General features: G+C 41.4%; 1 protein-coding gene across 4 annotated transcripts in view; it reads right to left on the bottom strand.

Annotated features, from left to right (window-relative positions):
- NHEJ1 (non-homologous end joining factor 1) overlaps positions 1–18973 on the bottom strand; it is a 138076-nt gene that overhangs the window by 108808 nt on the left and 10295 nt on the right. The window contains exon 5 of one of the 4 annotated variants that reach the window (XR_006101345.1): positions 16727–16934. The exons of the other annotated variants lie outside the window; for them this stretch is intronic. The gene's annotated coding sequence lies outside the window, so the exon portion shown is untranslated. The remainder of the gene's footprint in view (positions 1–16726; positions 16935–18973) is intronic. 4 annotated transcript variants of the gene reach the window in all.

The raw sequence follows: 18973 nt of genomic DNA, 5'->3' as shown, positions 1-18973 counted from the left end.
GCCCAGAAAATATTGATAATAAAGTACCTGACCTTGCAAAATAAATAAAAGACATACTTGATCAAACATGGAATGTACAACTGTGAGCCTCTCAGACAGTAACATGCCATGAGAAGAAACAATCCTATATCTTACCAGGTTTATCTATCATGTCTATTTTGTACATTTATTTTATGCCCTGGGATTTGCAGCATGCTCATTTCTCAGAGTCATGACTATCAAAGGCCAGGCATTTGCATGGAGAATATCTGTTGTGCCCTGTCCAATTCCGGAAAGATCTGGACAGGATGGAATTGTGGATATGTAAGTAAAAGAAAATAGCCTCTAAACTATTCTACAAAGATGTGCATCACAGTATTCACACAAAATTATTATTATGTAGATGATTAAGCAATTTTCAGGCCTTCCAAAGCTCTTAGGCAAACAGGAAGAACACCCTTGAATTTTGTTTTATATTGCAATTTTCTAGCAAGAGACCTTTAGGAGTAAAGGACACGTTCTATATGTTTATTATTTATTAAAATAGCTACATCATGCCTTTCTTTCCACAACATGGGACATGCCTCTCCTCCAAAATAGCTTTATTGTTGTTGTGTGCCTTCAAGTTGTTTCCAACTTATAGCAACCCTAAGGCAAAACTATAATGGAGTTTTTTTGGCAGGTTTTATTCAGAGGAGGCTTGCCATGGCCTTCCCCTGAAGCTGAGAGCATGTGACTTGCCCAAGGTCACCAGTGGGTTTCATGGTCAAGCCAAGAAATGAAGTCTGATCTCCAGAGTCATACTCCAACACTCCAACCACTACACCACGCTGGCTCAGCTGTCCCAAAGAAAATGTTGGTGAGGCTGGTAAACTGGGAATAAGACTGCGGGCACAACCTTCCAATAATGTTCTTAGCACACAGTACAAAGCAATCCATTCAGTTCACAATTAGCATTGGTTTTAAAACATATATAATTCAGTAGCACGAAAGCAATGCCAGCTGCATTGTGAAAGGTTCTGAAATGCAGTTATTAGTATGAGGCTTCTACTTAATACAAACAGGTGTGTTTAAATTATAGCAATAACTAGACAATGTGTTTGTTTGTTTAGGAGCTATACAAATTTAAAAATGACGACACAATGTAAAGCTAATATTTAAATTGGTCTTTGTTGTGGCAACTAACTGGCACATCTTATGAACTCTGAACTGCTCATTTCATGAGACCTGGCAGTAGGTCAAACCAGACTGACAGCTTTGTGAACTCCCATCCAAAGCTGTTACCCAATAAGTTCAGCTGTAACTTCCATCACACCTAGCCATGTTGAGCTGGGACATGGGGCTTGGAAGTTCAATGCATCAGGAGGATACCAGTCTGTAGAAGGCCACTGTAACACATGATCATTGACAGCAACAAAATTAATGTATCCACTACCTTAAAATATGCATTTTCCCTAATCCCCCAGATCCTTGCCCTGCCCTAGGTTCTGCTCCAGTCCCCTCCAACTGCATCCTTGATGGAAGAGCACAGCAGATCATTGCCCTTGGGCATTCTTGCACCATGTGGGGAGAAGAGGCAACGTAATAAGAAAAATAAAATGCATAAGGGAAGCAGTAATTACTGTGTGGCCGACAAGAGGCTGCTTCCTCAGGGCCGTCATTATGTGGCTAAATTTAACGCCCCACTCCAAGGGGGGAGAGCAGCACCCGCCTGCCTGCCGGCTCCTGCTACCTTCCCCCGGTGCCTGCTGAATGGCAGCCAAGAAAGCCATAAAGCAGGTCAGCGGGGTTTTTTAATAGTCTATTTACCAAGATGCTGTTTTTACTGCCGAGGTTTTGCTCGTTTTATCTCTCCATTTTTACTCCTTTACCCTTGAACAGACTAGGCTGTATTTTCTGGTTTGGTCTCTCTCTCTCTTTTTCTCTCTCACTTGACCTCTATTTTCAGGACTCTAAATTTATATGGTATGTCCCCCTTTTTTGGTAAATATTTGCCATGACTATGCCAAAGCCCATCCAGTTAAAAAGGCCCCTCGGCCTACAAAACAACCTGGGAAAGACGCGAATCTCATTAGTACCAGTCATGAAAAGGGGCCATAGAGAGAGAGCATCTTATAGACCCTCTGAACTCGCCACATGTGGATATATATTTAGCCATGTGTGTGCTTACAGTCACAGATTGGGACAGTCTAGGCACATGCACATTGGCAGAATAATGGCCATTTCATCAGGCCAAAGAGGCTGAGAGGAAGGCCTCTGAGGGATGGGGTCTGCGGCTAGTGCTTGTCCAATATCCTCCTGTCTGGGTTGGGATTTGGAAGAGCTCTCTCCCTAGTGAGGCCACCCTCAACCCAAGCAAGCACAGAAGAGTCTCAGAAATGTTGGCACAACCAGTTCTGCAAATCCACATCTCCCCATCTCTCTCACCCAAGCCTAGGGGCAGCCCAGGAGACCATATTGTGATCCCACAATTAAGACTAGTGGATCAGGGGCTACAGAGAAAGTGAAAGAAAGGACATAAGCAGGAGAACTCTTTTTTTTTTTTAATTTGTTCAGTCTGGTCTTGGATGACTTGCATCCTCAAAACATCTCTGAGTAGTCAGCATGCAGCATCCTCAAAATACTCACAGTAATGTTTAGCCATTGTGACATCAGATGTAGGCTTGAGTTCTGAGCTTATTAGAATCAAAGTTGTTTTAAAACATTACGAAGCTAAAACTATGCACATACTATTTTTCAAATAAGCACACTCACAATCGCTTAATTTTAGAGGAGCTATTTGGAGATGACAGTGTCAAAATACAAATTCAAATCAGAGTGCAAGCATGATGACTGTTAGGTATGGTTTAACATCAATTGCAAACAAATTTCAAAGTTTTCCTATTTAACATACATAATCATGTATAAGTTGACCTCATGTAAAAGCTTTTGAGCTTTTGGGGTCAAAAGGAGCCCTGGTGGCACAGTGGTTAAATGCCTGTACTGCAGCCATTCACTCAAAACCACAAGGTTGCGAGTTCAAGACCAGCAAAAGGGCCCAAGCTCAACTCAGGCTTGCATCCTTCCGAGGTCGCTAAAATGAGTACCCAGACTGTTGGGGGGCAAATTAGCTTACTTGCTAATTAGCTTACTTGCTGTTCACCACTATGATCTTTGGAATAGCGGTACTGTATATAAATAAAACAAATTATTATTATTATTATTATTATTACAATTATGGATTCTCATATGAATCATGGCTACGTTGAGGGTAAAATTTAGGAGCACATAACAAAGGATGTAAAGCACAAAGCAAAGGAAAATGATGGCAAAGAACATACAATGTTCTGACAGGCATAACTGTTTGTGCTCAGCCTAAAGGCTGGATGGATATGGTGAGAACTACGGTAAATGGTTGCTGTGTAATGTGTAGGAGGCGACCAGCACAAGTGAGACTAATAAAACACACACGCCAAAAAGAATGTAAAGGCAAAACAAAGAAAATGGTGACTGATGTTAGCAGTGATTACAGATTTTAACTTTAACGTGATAACTTTCCCTGATTTTAACCCAGAAAAGCTGACAACCATACACAAGTGTCCTATTAAAATCCTTCAAAAACCCAATTCCTCATTGCTGGAATAAAATAACTAGAATCCTCCTCTATGAGGGGAGTGGTGAAAGGCAAGAGTTTAGTCAGTCCTGGAAGGACCCAAAAGATCAACATCCTCTACCTCCTCTGTGATCTTTTCAAAGGAGGTGCCAAAGAGCCACCACTGCCATTTTCCCACCCAGACATTCAAAAAAGCCAGAAGCACTGCTGGGGCAAAGACCGGGGGGGGGGGTCAGTGCTTCGTTTAGGTATTTGGAACGGACTGAGCTCTCATCTTTTGCCACTTACTCATTGAAGAGGATGATTCTTTTTTTTTTTTTAATAAGAGCTAAGGTACAGTACTTATATTGACCCATGGATAAGCTGACCCATTTTTGGTGTTATTTTCCCCCCTAAAATTTCTCTGCTTACACATGGGTATGTATAGTATGTTATAGTTGTTGTTGTTGTTGTTGTTGTTGTTGTTGTTGTTATCCACCCTTGAGTCGATCTCGACCCATAGAGACACTGTAGATGAGACATCTCCAAGACTCCCTATGCTCCACTGCTATGCTCAGGTCCTAAAATTCATACCCATGACCTCCTTAATAGAGTCCATTCATCTAGCATGTGGCCTTCCTCTCTTTCAGATTCTCTCTACCTTTCCTAGCTTTGTTTTTATCAGTGAGTCGTGCCTCCTCATGATGTGGCCAAAGTACGACAGCTTCAGTCTAGTCATGTTGGCTTCCAGAGAGATTTCTGGTTTGATCTGCTCTAGGACCCATTTGTTTGACTTCTTGGCTGTTCATGGTAACCTCAGCACTCTTCTCCAGCACCACATCTCAAATGAATTAATTCTCTTCCTATCCGCTTTCTTAACTGTCTCACATCCATACGTGGTAATGGGGAATACAATGGCTTTTGTGATTCTAACTTTCGTGCTCAGTTGTATGTAGGAAATGATATGTGGATACTTTAAAAATATATTTTAAAAAAAGATTGTAAATGTGAAAGAAAGGTTTGTAAAGAAGTATATAATAAGGCACACACATCAGTGATCAACTGCAATGGTCCCTCGAGTGAATATTTGGTGGCAAAGGCAGCTTTATTGCTGCGTAATGTGTGAAGGAGTTCTATAGATACCTTCGTCTTTTAAAAAGTCCTGTTACTGTGAGAAAGGCGGAATATAAATGAATGAATGAATGATACAAATGAATGGATCTTATAGCAAATCAAGACTGAACTCTCACTAGAAGCCAAGATAACTAAACTGAGGCTGTTGTAATTTGGACATATTATGAGACGACACAATTCATTTGAAAAGACAATAATATTTGGTAAAGTGTAAGGCAGTAGGAAAAGAAAGAGATCACACTGCAGGTGGACTGGTTCAATCAACAAGACTTAAGGAGGGCAGCTGATGACTAAGGATCTTGCAGGTCTCTCATTCATTAGGTTGCCATAAGATGAAGTTGGCTGGACAGCACACAACAAAACAATTGTGTGAAATGGTCCTTCATGGTATGAATGAATGAATGAATCTTTATTTGTATACCGCTATTCCCATGATCACAGCGGTTTACAACAGTAATAAAAACATACCGAAACCAAAATCCAATAGAAAGAAATCCCCCCCACATTAAACAATACAGTACAGCAATAAAATATCCATCATTCAATCACAGTTAAAACAGTTAAAAACCAAAGCACCAATTATATCCAATACAATACAGCAACACAAGGGGAGAAGAATGGAATTAGGGAACATGGGGGAAAGCTTGACGAAAGAGGTGAGTCTTTAGATTTTTCCTGAAAGACTCTAGGGAGGGGGCTGAGCAGAGCTCGTCAGGCAGAGAGTTCCAGGTCTGCGGGGCCGAAGCAGAAAAAGCCCTATGTGCAGACATCACATATCTCATATCAGGGACTCTCAAAAGTTGTTTCCCGCCCGACCTGAGAGTGCGGGGCGGATTATATGGAGAGAGGCGGTCCTCCAAGTACCCTGGGCCCAAGCCATTTAGGGCTTTATGGTAGGGGTGTAGAATTTGGAAAGAGTTCTTTAATATACTCCTAGAATGACTACAGCTAAGAAAAAATTGGCTATAACAGCACAGTGTTATGTGGAAATTATTATCTATTTATAATAAGTGTGAGAATAAGAACACAAAATATTGTTTACACTCTAATAGAACAATAGAACAAAATATATAGAGAAGTACCTAATATAAGGATGGGCAGATATTTGGATGGAAAACTAGTTTGTTTTCTACTAGAATCCTAAGATTCACAAAATTTTCCATCCACCCTGATCTAATGGAATAAAGAAGCAACAAATGTCAAACAAAGGTTATCTGTAAACTACCTGCTCGCTTTATAAGAATTGTTGTCCCAGTGGCTTTCTTTCTGCTAAGGCACCGACCTGAGTTAGCTGTCTGACAAGTGCCAGAAAAATGTTCTGTTGCATACTACAGTATTGCCACTGAATTGTCCAGGCATCTGAGCCTAAACCAGACAAGCTCACACAGGTAGTCACTTCCTTCTACTATCTGGAAATGCTGGATTCTAAGGGCCCATTCACATTCAAAGTTAGCTGTCTTCATTCATTTGCCCCGAATGACATTGATTTGCCACGATCGAATATCTCCATGGCATTTTATCCCAGATTCATGTTCACACTTGGAAACATGGTAAAATGCCATGGAGGATTCGATCCTGGCAGCCAGCAGATGAGGAGGAGGAAGAGGAGGACGCTGTCAAGGAAGGCTGATCCAGGGCAGGTCCGGGAGACAGAGGAAGAGGAGAGACAAGAGACGCCACAGCGAGGGCAAGAGGAAGAGGAGGAAGAGGAAAGGCAGCAAGAGCAGGTGGGGGAGAGGAGGAGGAGAAATGAGGAGGGAGGAAGAGCATGGCGAATGTGATCGATTTGTAAGTTCCCATTGGCGGCTCCCGCAAAAACCCTGGTTCTTTTAAAAAGAACCTCTTTTTCCCCTGTCTTAAAAACCCCGGGGTTAAGGGGGATTTGCACCAGACCCCCCCCCCCCCGCCGAATTCGGGTCAGGCAAACCTGGTGCAAATGTGAACTACCCCCAGGAAAAACTGGCACAAATGTGAACTTCCCCAGTTTACATCGGTTTGGTAACCAGTTTATTATTCAGTGTGAATGGGCCCTAAGACTATTGGCTGTGGATAAATAATGGAGTCGCAGATACAATGTCTGTCTCTTTGATCCCATCAATATAATTTTAATATTGGTAAAGCACATGATACAACTTCAAGGCAGATGTGTTTAGTTCTAACATTTATAGTTTGTGGCTATGAGGACTCTTCTGCAAGGAGATTGCATCAGGACCTGAAGATATTAATCCAATATATAAGAAACAGAGGGACTATTTATAACCTGCCTTGTTCTTCTTGAATTTTTAATTGTGAATAGAAATTAAAGCTTACATATGCAAAGGAAGATTCTGATTAAAAAATGCCACATTACATTTACTTTCTCAAGTCTGAAGAACACACGGTCCTCCAGATATTAGTTGACTACCACAATTCTCCCCGTGCCTTTGCTAGCTTGAGCTGACAAAATACAGCTCAGCATCTGTTGGACCACATGTTCCACAGTCCTGCTTCAAACTTTTGCTCTCCATCCTCTGCTTCCAACATTTCTGGCTGAACACATTTGCATTGATTGCGAGACAAAAACCTTTGTACACAGGCATGGTTTAAGTGACGCTCTCATTTTTTTTTTACCCCTCTCCCATCTTTAATTGTATTGGTGTACTTTCTATCCTTCCATGTCCTAAACAGCCAAATAATATTCAACCTGAATTAATATAAAATCTCTGGAAAATGGGATTTGTGCTACCCATCCTTTCCAAATACATTAGGTACAAATAGAGGTGGGCACCATAAAACTCAGAAGGGACTTGGGATCTTAAGCAACATACTGGTCACCTTCTTTTGGAGCTAGAAGTTGTGGTCTAATATGTTCTCAAGGAAATCTATAAGAAATGGTGGGTTGCTAGGACACACAAGAGAGTTCTGTTGCTTCTTTAAAGAACAGGGAGCTTGCCTGAAAGGTGCAGGCAATGCCCTACAATGCCCTTGCTGTCCAAAAGCAAGTTATGGTGAGCTGAAGCTGTCGTACTTTGCCCAATATGGAAAAGAGACATGCTCTCATTCCCCAGAGGAGTTTCAAGGGAGTGGAAGGCCAAATTGTCTCCAGTGGTAGCTTGGTCAGCCACAACACCCTTTGATATAGAGGTGTTAGGCTGACTAGAGCACCCACTCCTTGATCATATTTACATCTGCATGTCACAGCAGTAAAAATATATAAATGCTACAGATACACAGGCTTGGAGGTCTGTCTCTGTCTAAATAAATATCTATAAGCTGCATATAAATCATTCATTGTATGTGTATACACACACATACACCTGTCTTGTCTTAATGGCTTCAACATCTACTTCTGGAGGACTGAGGGAAAAGGCAAAGTAGCATGGGGCACATGAAGAAAAGACAGGGCTTGAGAAAGTCATTTTTATAATAATAAATAATATAATAAAATGTTATTTATATTGCCCCGCCTCTCCCTACGGATCAAGGTGGGGTTACAACCCAATAAAAACATTCAATACAGTTGATTAAATACAACAATTCAATAAAACAGTTCAATAAATACATCATGTCAGCGGTAATGATATAACTTACAGAAGGCTTGGATTACAAATCCTGGTAGCTTTATTCCAGCAGCCTTGCCAGTAGTCATTCTGACTAGGAGTTTCTGGGAATTGTAGTCCCCATTTTTTTTTTTATCAAGCTCTGGGAAGGGGGGGGGAATAAAAGAAAAATACATATATAACCCAGTCTCCTGCCAAAGAAAGATAAATCAGTAGAGAACAGAACAGGATACACAAGCCTGCCGTGTCCATTTGTAAATCAATGCTGCCTATGCTGTAGCTGCAAGACTTTTCCTTGCAATGTGCCCATAACGGAGACACTGGCTGTATTTCCAAGTCACACTAAGCCCTTGAATAGGTTGCTTAGATGCTTTAGCCATGAATTGCCCTGCAGACAGAACATACAGGAATTATTTGTCAATATCAATCAATATGATTATCTTGGTCAGACATCAGACATTTCTGTCCAGATGATCATATTTAAGTAATATGATACCTGTTTTCTACCAAGCCATTTCAAAAGGTCTTTTCACCTTTCACTAGAACAGACAATAGCAACAAGTTATTGGTGTCATTTTTACTAGATTTCTATTCTCTGCTCTCATCTGTAGAGTTTATCCAGCTCATGCTCCTACATAGGTCAAAGTTCTACATGCTCAAAACTCTACCATATATGAAGTATATGAACATGAAGTGCCAAATGTTCAAACTAGATTCAGGAAAGTAAGAGGCACTAGGGATCATATTGAAAACATATGTTGGATAATGTAGCATACCAAAGAATTCCAAAAGAAAATCAACATGTGCTTTACAGAATACAAAAAAAGTCTTTAATTATGTAGATCATGGAAAGCTATGGACTACTCTAAAAGAAATGGGTGTGGCACAAGATTTTATTGTCCTGATTCATACCCTGTACTTGGAACACCAGGCTACTATTAGAACAGAACACGGAAAAACAGAATGACTTCCAACTGGCATGGGGATCAGGCAATGTTGCAACTTATCCTACTATCTTGTATGCTGGAAATGTCATATGTAAAGCAGAAGCTGACTCTGAGGTAGGAGGCGTGAAAATTGGAAGAAGGAACATCAACCATTTAATATATACACATGATACTACACTACTAGCAGAAAATAGCAAAGGCTTGGAATAAATACTAAAAAGAGTGCAAAGATGGGTTTACATTAAAAAAACAAAAATAATGGACACCAGTGATGTACCTTATTTAATGTAGTTGATGAAGAAATTAACATAGTTTAAAATGTTCCCATACTTTGGTTCACTCATTAATCAGAATGGAGATTACAGTTAAGAAATCAGCAGAAAACTAAGGGTTGAAACAGAATGGTGGAAAGGGCAGCTTAAAGCTGCCTCTTCTGAAGACAGATGGGGCTGCAACAAACACACACCACAGCCCCAAACAGCCTTTTCCCCAGTCAAAAAAGGAGAGGCAAGGAGCTGCATCTTTTCTGCTAGCAAAAAGCCAGCTTTTCCCATCCCACTGCAGCCAGAAGCTGGCTTTAAGACACTCCCGTGGCATGCAGTGTATAAATGTTGTGATGCTGGAATGTTTTGAAGCTGGCCACATGTAAATGGCCAGGGTGGTTTCAGGGCATGCAGTGTATAAACACCGCACTCCATAGTTGCCCAGATAGTGGTGCAAAGGGACCGTTTGTTTCGGCCCTAAGATTTGGAAGGGCAGCTATGAAAAAAGTAGACAAGATCTTGAAGTGCAAAGATATTTCATTGAATACTAAAGTTAGAGTTTCCATTCCATTGTATTTTTCATCACTATGGATGGATGTGAGAGCTAGATCGTGAAGAAAGCTGACAGGAAAAAATCAGATAATTTCAGATGTGGTGTTAAAGAATTCATCATCATCCAGCTCTCACATCCATGGACTACTAAAAAGGCAAATAAATGGGTCCTAGAACAAATCAAGCCTGAACTTTCCCTAGAAGTCAAATGGACTACATTGAGGCTGTTGTATTTTGGTGATATCATGAGAAGGCATGATTTGCTAGAAAAACAAAGATGCTAGGTATGGTAGGAAGTAGCAGAAATAGAGGAAGTCTGCATTACACGTAGATAGACTCAATCAAGGAAGCCATGGCCCTGAGTCTGTAAGACCTCAACAGGGCTAGTGACGACAGGGTGTCTTGGAGATATCTCATTCATATTGTCGCTATGCCTAACTAATTAGGGGGAAACAATGTAGGTACCAATTGTGATAGAAAAAATGAACAAAAACCACTTAAGAATATACAGGCACTACCAATAATCAGCCAACTCCCACCCACATCCTCCGCCCCACAAGGAACACCAAAGAATAATAGGAAAGTAACTACCGTAACAATTATGTACTAACATACAGAAAGTAACAAACAATATTATGCAAAATTAACTTGGCTGCCAAACAGTACTTACCATACCAGTACTAAACTAAATTGCTAAAATATTAATTGGAAATCCATGAAAAGAATAGTCTATATCACACCAACTTTAAATCTTGTATTCTGGATTAAACAGAGTTGCCATAAATTGAGGAAAACTCAAAGGCAGTTAACACACAAGATAAAGAACCCAGGCAGCAGCATCACACAGTGAAGACAGTGACTAACAATAGGAAGAGAGACTAGCACCAAGTGCACTATACGTTGCATGATATCTTATGCTGTGGTTCGGTTCATGAGGAATCTCTTAAGGCCCATATTAAAAAATATTCAACCTAAGGTTGAAATGGCCTATTTCCCTCCAGATCAGAATTCTATATACAGTGGGTGCTTGGTAATCACTGGTATTTGGTTCCAGGACCCTCTGTGGATACCAAAATCAATCCCATTAATACAGTGGAATAGTAAAATGGTGCACTTTATGCAAAATAGCAAAATCAAGGTTTGCTTTTGGAATTTATATGTATTTTTTTAATATTTTCAGGCCATGGATGGTTGAATCCATGGATATAAAATCCATGGATATGGAGGAGCAACTGTATTAGTCTCACTCATCCTGACACCCTCCAGGGATGTGATATTACAGTTAATCAGCATATTCATTGGCCATGTGTGTGTGGATGATGAGAGTAAATGGTCACAGGAATGAGACAAGTATACTCAGGGAAAACGAGGCATTGGGATGAACTAACACTTCCTCTCTTGCTATCCTAATTGCTGGAAGTCATGCCTAGGGACCTCTTTGATTTTGGATCCCCTCACCCCCCAAAAATGCTGACTACTCATTTTTTTAAACTGCCTGGAATACTGGGGGGAGGGGGAGAGTTAAAAACACAGCTCATGTTCTCATGTGCAAAACTCTCATAAAACTCTGCTCCTGGATGAAATGGCTTCTGCATATGGCCCTGAAGCCTAAACACCTGCCAGTACCTCCAGCTCCAGGCAAAACCATCATATTCCTGTGCTGGACTGTGACTGTCAGCTGCTTTGTTTCACCTCAGAAAAAATCAGCCATGACATACTGGAATTGTTGGAGGGAGAAATGAAGCCATCATGTCTAACTTCAGGAGGAAAAGAGAAGCCAGGGAAAGAAAGAGATCATCTTCTGTCCTTGCTTTATAGGGAATATTTGTGCCTTAAAAACAGGAGAACTGGATTCTATTCATGGTGTGCCTTGTAAAGAAAGATGATGAGGCACAGCTCTTCCTGGCCAGCTGGGGTATAGCCAGAAGGCCTCAAACACTACATGATGCAGTAGCCACTGTTCCAACACATGGTTCTCAGCCAACTCCCACTCACATCCTCCACCCCACAAGGAACACAAGCAGAGCACCACATTCAGATTATGGCTCTATTGACCCACACCTTATTTCAAGAATGGGTCCCATAGAAAGGAACCTGGGTTTGGCAAAACTGCACCTAAGACCACAGTCAATAAGGGTCCTACTCCTGCTTGATGCTGTTACTCCTGTCACTCAGGTTTGTTCTCAAACCTGTGGTCTGGCCTCTATTTCAAGGGATGCTATGCTCAGTCTGGTTTTTGAGCAACATGCAGGCCAGTTGACTCACACGCCAGGGTAAGCGATTTGTGGTTGCTACACCAGGCCAACTCCCTCCTCACCTGATTATGCCTAAATCAATAAATAACCACAGCTTCTTGTCCTCTGACATACGGTATGCCTCAATGGCAAACAGATGGGACAGGAGAGTCAAAAATACTTACCAAATGCAAGCATGAATACATACACAGCCCCCTACATAAATCTAGCTTGGGCAAACCTGGACAGAGTCAATAGAACAGGTAATAATTGTCCCTGCACAGAGGTGTGCATTGACAAGAGTTCCTCCTCAGCTTCATTTTCATGAGCTCACCTGCATCTTTCTGGTTTTTTTTTCCTTGAAAGGATCTCTTTCCAAATTCTTATCTAGGACTAGCTGTGGAATCGTTCATTTGTGGACAGAATAGAAGCAGGGCAGCTTGTGCTTAAAAATTAAAAAACTTAGATACTGCAGTTTATTTCAATAGTGTAAATTAAACACATGCTATACTGAGGGGTATTTAATTGACACCTATGCACAGATATAGGCTGGGGGACACCTGGCTGAATGAAACTACGTGTGAAAGGGATCTAGGAGTCCAAGTAGACCATAAGTTGAACATGAGTCAACAGTGCGATGCGGCAGCTAAAAAGGCCAATGCAATTTTAGGTTGCATCAATAAAAATACAGTGTCTAGATCAAGGGAAGTAACAGTGCCATTCTCTTCTGCTTTGGTCGGGCCTCACCTGGAATATTGTGTCCAGTTCTGGGCACCACAATTTAAAAAGGATGTGGAGAAACTGGAGCATGTTCAAAGGAGGCCAACGAAAATGGTGAAGGGCCTGGAAACCATGGCCTATGAGGAACAACTTAGGGAGCTGGGTATGTTTAGCCTGGACAAGAGAAGGTTAAGAGGTGATATGATAGCCTTATTTAAATATCTGAAGGGATGTCATATTGAGGAGGGAGCAAGCTTGTTTTCTGCTGCTCTAGAGACTAGGACCCGGAACAATGGATGCAAGCTATAGGAAAAGAGATTCCACCTCAACATTAGGAGGAACTTCCTGATAGTAAGGGCTGTTCAACAGTGGAACACACTCCCTCAGAGTGTAGTGGAGTCTCCTTCCCTGGAGGTCTTTAAACAAAGGCTTGATGGCCATCTGTCGGGGATGCTTTGATTGAGATTTCCTGCATGGCAGGGGGTTGGACTGGATGGTCTCTTGTGGTCTCTTCCAACTCTACGAATCTATGATTCTATGACACTTCATATCTTCAAGTTGGACAATAATTCAATGGTACAGTGCATGCTTGCCACTCAGAAGTTTCTAGGCATGATCTCCTGCACTGCCAGGTAGAGCAGGGGAAGACTCCTCGCTGAAATCCTGAAGAGCTGCTTTCACTCAGGGTGAATAATAATGAGTTAGATGGATCAGTGTTCTGATTTAAGGACAGGGTGAATTGCCTTATCCTATCTGTTTTAAGCCCATTATGTTCAGTATGTTGTTTGGAGCCTGATGAATGTTTCTCAGCTTAACTCACCCCAGAAGATTGTTGTAAAAATAAAAATGGAGGGGGATGTATCCCACTGTATTCCCCATAGGAAGGCAGAAGCCAAATTCTGCAAATTAATAACAAAAAAAAACATTCCTCCGAAGGAATGATGTGATAGGAAAATTTTAAAGCCATGGAGGGGGAGAAAGATTGGCAAATTGATGAATTTTGCACCCAACAGCATAATAAGATCAGAATCGTATGGGGGACATCCACTGCTGGAACCACTTCTATCAGTGAAATCAAAAGGGGGCATGATCTTTCCTCAACACTGTAGCCCTCTCTGCATCCCAAAAACCTGCTTCAGTGAGTTGGGTTTCAGGCAGCAAGTGAGCTGTAGCAGAAGGGGAGGAGGAAAACCTCTGCTGCACTGAGACTGAGCATGATGTTGGTTTTAAGGCTGTCTGCTTGTTGAACTCATGGAATATGTATATATTTGATCACTCTAATGGCCCAACTTAAATCTGTAGAAACAACATGCAGTGCTATTCTTGCTGGACCACACTGTTTTGGATTGCTGGGGAGGGTGTTGAATATTAAAATGCCCCCTCACATTAAAACTCAAGTCTGGCATTAGTTTTTCTTTAATGTGCAAGGCAATTTGTCATGTGAGTGACAATTCAAATATTTAATCTCCTGAATGCAGCCTGAAGTGGTACAGTCTAGGAAGAACAGTACAACATGATGGTTTTGCATGTTTAAATTGGCCCCAATGCATGAATAACGAGAAACAAGAATCGGTGGAAAGAAGGCTGGCTTCCTTTTCTGACTTCTGCCACAATCTGTAATGACAGCATCTAGATCTGCCAATCAAGATGGGTTCAGACTATACAAGATTGGCCAGGACAACTAGAGCATCAGACAACACTGCCACAGTAAGGACTGTTTACATCTCACAATATTTTAAGAAGTACATGAAATCAACAGGTTCACTTACTCACAGGATGAGTTAGTTTAAGAGCACTGGACAATGAAACTATTAACATGTGAGGATTTCCTTCTGCCATCTAAAGATGGCTGCCTTGAAAGGACCCTGGGAGACTACTAGCTATATGCCACTATGAATACGATGGATAGTAAGTTGTCTCTTGCAAGCAGGACAGAACTAGACATTCTCTGATAAATGCTAGACATGCAACACGTAAAAATCCCAGTCACATCAGAGATCATGGGTCCTGACTGCATAGGAAATAGGGAGATGAACTTTACCTAAAGAGTATGAAGAGAGATCTTGTAGCACCTTTGAAACTAACTGAAACAAATAAGTTGGCAGCATGAGCTTTTGTTGACTTGAGCCTACTTCCTCAGATGCATTTGACAAAAAGCTCATGCTGCCAACTTCTTTTTTCCAGTTAGCCTCAAATGTGCTACATGATTTCTCTACATACTGATTGTACAGACTAACATGGCTGTATCTTTGCATTTTTACCTACAGATTTTATTGAGGGTAATTAGGATTCATACTTTTTATAGTTTGTAGAATTTTGTTTCTGGCTTCCTGTGAATAATGCCATGGGATACACTCTCCTCAGCCACCCTGTTTTTGTTTTTATTTTCATAACGACCTTCTGGGGTGGGCTAGGCTGAGAAACATACTGATGGACCCCAAATCACCCACTGAACTTCATGGAGAAATACAAATTTGAATCTGTGTCTCCCTTATCCAATTCCAGCCACTGCAGAAACCTGAAAAGGTTTTCTCCAGGCTTCCCATAATTTCTAAGGAACCCAACAAGTATAATTTCCCAGTGCTGGTAACTAACAATCCTTTTTTAACCTTAAGGAGCGAAGGAGAGAATAAAGATTAAAAATCTAATTCCTCCTTTATTCACTCAGTCTCAGCCAAGTGATACAAGAGATGGCCAAAAGAAATTCTACAGGTCTTTTGCTTGCCAACTGCTACAGGTGGTGCCCCTCAACTCTGGAAATTGCCATGTTTTCCCAGAAAACCCTGCTCCCATGCTTCTCCAAGCTGCAAACCACAGCCACCTTTTGCTAACGAAAAACATTCTTCTGAAGGAAGGAGGTGACAGGAACAGTAGCTTCCTCTCCCTCCCTCTGCAAATGGAGCTGGCAGTACATCCAGGTCAACTGCCATGACCAACCGTCTGCAATGCATGAAGAGGATCACCACTGCCTGCCAAACAATAGTTGCTTCTCTTGAAGGAGAGTATTTTTAGTACCAATAAAAATGAGAGGCTGGTGAACTGGGCAAAGAACAGGCAGGTGTTAGGTGAGACAAGGCTGAGCACCTCAGGACCAGACCAGTCCAGGGACAGAGTGCTTTTTTTAGCCCCAGCCAGAACTTTCAGCTCTGCCAGCATGAGACAAACCTTTACTAAATGGAGGTATCTGAACCCTGCTGTCCTGAGCCTATTCCCCAATCCAGAAAAGTGTAGGCAACTGGCAGAGCAATGAATGAAAAAGTCATGCCTACCTGCTTCACTCCAAGCCAAAGAGCACAGTGGCATATGTACACCATGTACTATTAATCACAGGATTTGTATCTGGTTAACTATCATTAATTCTCCCCAACAATTCTGGCAATTGTAATTTGTAGAGAGTACCATTAGAGATCTTAAGGCATCCTTAAAAAATTATAGTTCAGGAGTGATTCAATCCATACTTTCCTTAAGGACGATCAGTTTAAGATGCTGACAATTGCAGTCTGATGTAGATACACTCTGAAGTAAACCCCACTAGCGAATTATTTCTGCCCTTTATTTCTAGGCCCTATACTACACACAGCCAGACCAAAACAGCATCATTTGATTACAGGGCACCCCAAATCAGCTTCCTTAATCCCTGCACCACAGTTCCCCAGCTAAATATCCAAGACACCAAAGCTACACATAGACACCTCTCTTGATCTCTCTACCCAAATTATGTGGAGGGAACCACCTTTCCCAGGCAGTGATCCCAGCTGAACTGACAGCGTTTTGACCCAGTACTTACTGACGTCAGTGGGTGGGTGCTCTCTCGCAGATGTCCACACTCCCTACTCTATCGCTCACTCAGCCTGCGCAACTCTCCAGTGACGGACACCACTGGGGAGCCGCTCGTTTTTATCTTCCTTTTCAGCATTTCTTATTTTGATGGCACATCCTTCTGGTCCAGCCCAAGTTGACCCATGAACCTTCTGCGTCCTGTTTGCTGAAGCTAACTGCGCAGAGACAGACAGAGATGTAGCACAGAGTCAGGACCACAGTGTATAAAAATATTGGGGGAAATGTTTGGGGGATAGGCTATATTTGAATCACTTATATCTAGATGATATAATGAGTGGCTAACACCAAGTTGTCTCCCGGCCATGGTACTGGCAGGCCCTCTAGCTCAAGAGCTATTGGCAAAATTATCCTCCATAGCCCAGGCTATAAGCACTGATAAGACAGGCTGCAGCTCAGAAATCCGGATGTGCACCCACCCTTACCTGATATAGATGCATTGCATAAACCCACACAACTATTTGAAGCCTTCAACAACACCAATGCACATCAGCAGGTATTTGCCTTAACCTGAGTCTTGCATAGCTTTCCTCCATCAGGAAGTTCTTCCACTGTCCTGCTACTAGAGAATATAAATTCTCTACATCATGGAAGTCGGGGGGGGGGGGGGAGAGAGCACAGAAAATTTCAGGAAAAAATTAAAAAATGAAATATCAGCCTGTTTACATATCAAAAGTCACTTTGTTGCTTTAGGAACATGAAATGAACCTACAAAGCATGATTTAGCATAACATCATGATGTCTGATATATTAACGGACAATTTAATCAGACAAATTGATTTTTTAAAAAATGTTACCAATGAACTGTGAGAAGAACTTGGAAACTCTGGTTTTGCCAGTTTGAGGAGGACGCAAAAAAAGAGAGGAAGAAACCATCAACCTTAGTAAACAGGAAAAAATGATTTTGCCTCCACTAGTTCTCCATAGGGTGAAGCTAACAACTCATTCCCATAAAAAGAACTGAGAAAAGGAAACCAAGACTAGAAATTGTAGTGATCTGTTACTGTACATAGCCTTACATAAGGGTCTTTTACCTTACATAATTTTTAAAAATTATTTTGCAACAATAAAAATGGAAATACCTTGTTTAAACATTTTATTCATCAGTCTAAAAGAAATTATCCCATGATCCACTTTTCCCCAATGTTCAACATGGTTCCCTTTTCTCCAGGCTTTGACATCACTACAGTACCTAATACTTGTGTAAGTCTACACAGGTATTACTAAAACTAAATCTCAGATACTCTCCTCATTCTCTTTTGAACTTCCTAGAGTCCAGGAAGCTCCCTCTTTCTTTATGTAATCTTTCACGTGCATGAAAGCTCTTTCTTAGTCACACTGCCTTTTGAAAGGCAATTATACCCCCAGATTCTAAGGTGTTCCTAAACTTTCTTTCTGTTCTCAAACTGTCTTTGATTTGTCATATCCCCAGCTATCAGAAGCTCATCACTGCCTAGCAATCTAGCACTGAACTACTGATCTTCAATTCTTTAGCACAGTTTGCCCACTACTTGTGCAAGTCATTCTTAGAACATATCTGCTTTCAGAAATGTCAGCGGCTTTGTGACAAAAGCTTAGCTCAGGTTGAGAATTTAGTAATCTGCAGTCTTAATGTCTATACTTCTGTATAGGAAGATGCTTGATACTAAGTGAAACTGCCCATTTACCTCACTAGAACACTGACTGGTAATGGCTCTCCAGAGCTATGGGCAAGAAGCATTCCCTGGAGAGAATGTGAATTAGACCTAGGATCCGTTTTGCATGTAAAGCATGTCACTAAGCTACAGCTATGGGAAGCAGGTTACTCAGCTGTCATAGGCCAAATCATTTGTTCATAGGGATATGCAAATAATTTATCTAAGAGTTACATTCTACATAATGCTGTCCATTTTGTGATCCATGCAGCCTACTATGTAGGCAGCAAAAACATGAGATACAAAACCTTGGTTGAATCATACCATACATGTTTAGTGGCCTGTGCTCAACCTGGTAGGTCACAAGCTCTTGTACAGGCCTTGCCTAGATGCAGCACTAAGCAGTATCATGGACATTTTCTGAAAGCAGTTCCTAACATTACTAACAAAAATGTGTGAGGGCTGCTAGAATCTGAACATAGCCTAAAAGCACAGCACTGAAGAACAACAACCTTCAAAATCACTAATGTCCGCCTAACTAATATGCTGGCATTCACCTGGAC

Source organism: Sceloporus undulatus, chromosome 1 (assembly GCF_019175285.1).
Source record: "Sceloporus undulatus isolate JIND9_A2432 ecotype Alabama chromosome 1, SceUnd_v1.1, whole genome shotgun sequence".
Taxonomy (NCBI): domain Eukaryota; kingdom Metazoa; phylum Chordata; class Lepidosauria; order Squamata; family Phrynosomatidae; genus Sceloporus; species Sceloporus undulatus.
This window is presented reverse-complemented; position numbering and strand designations above follow the sequence as displayed.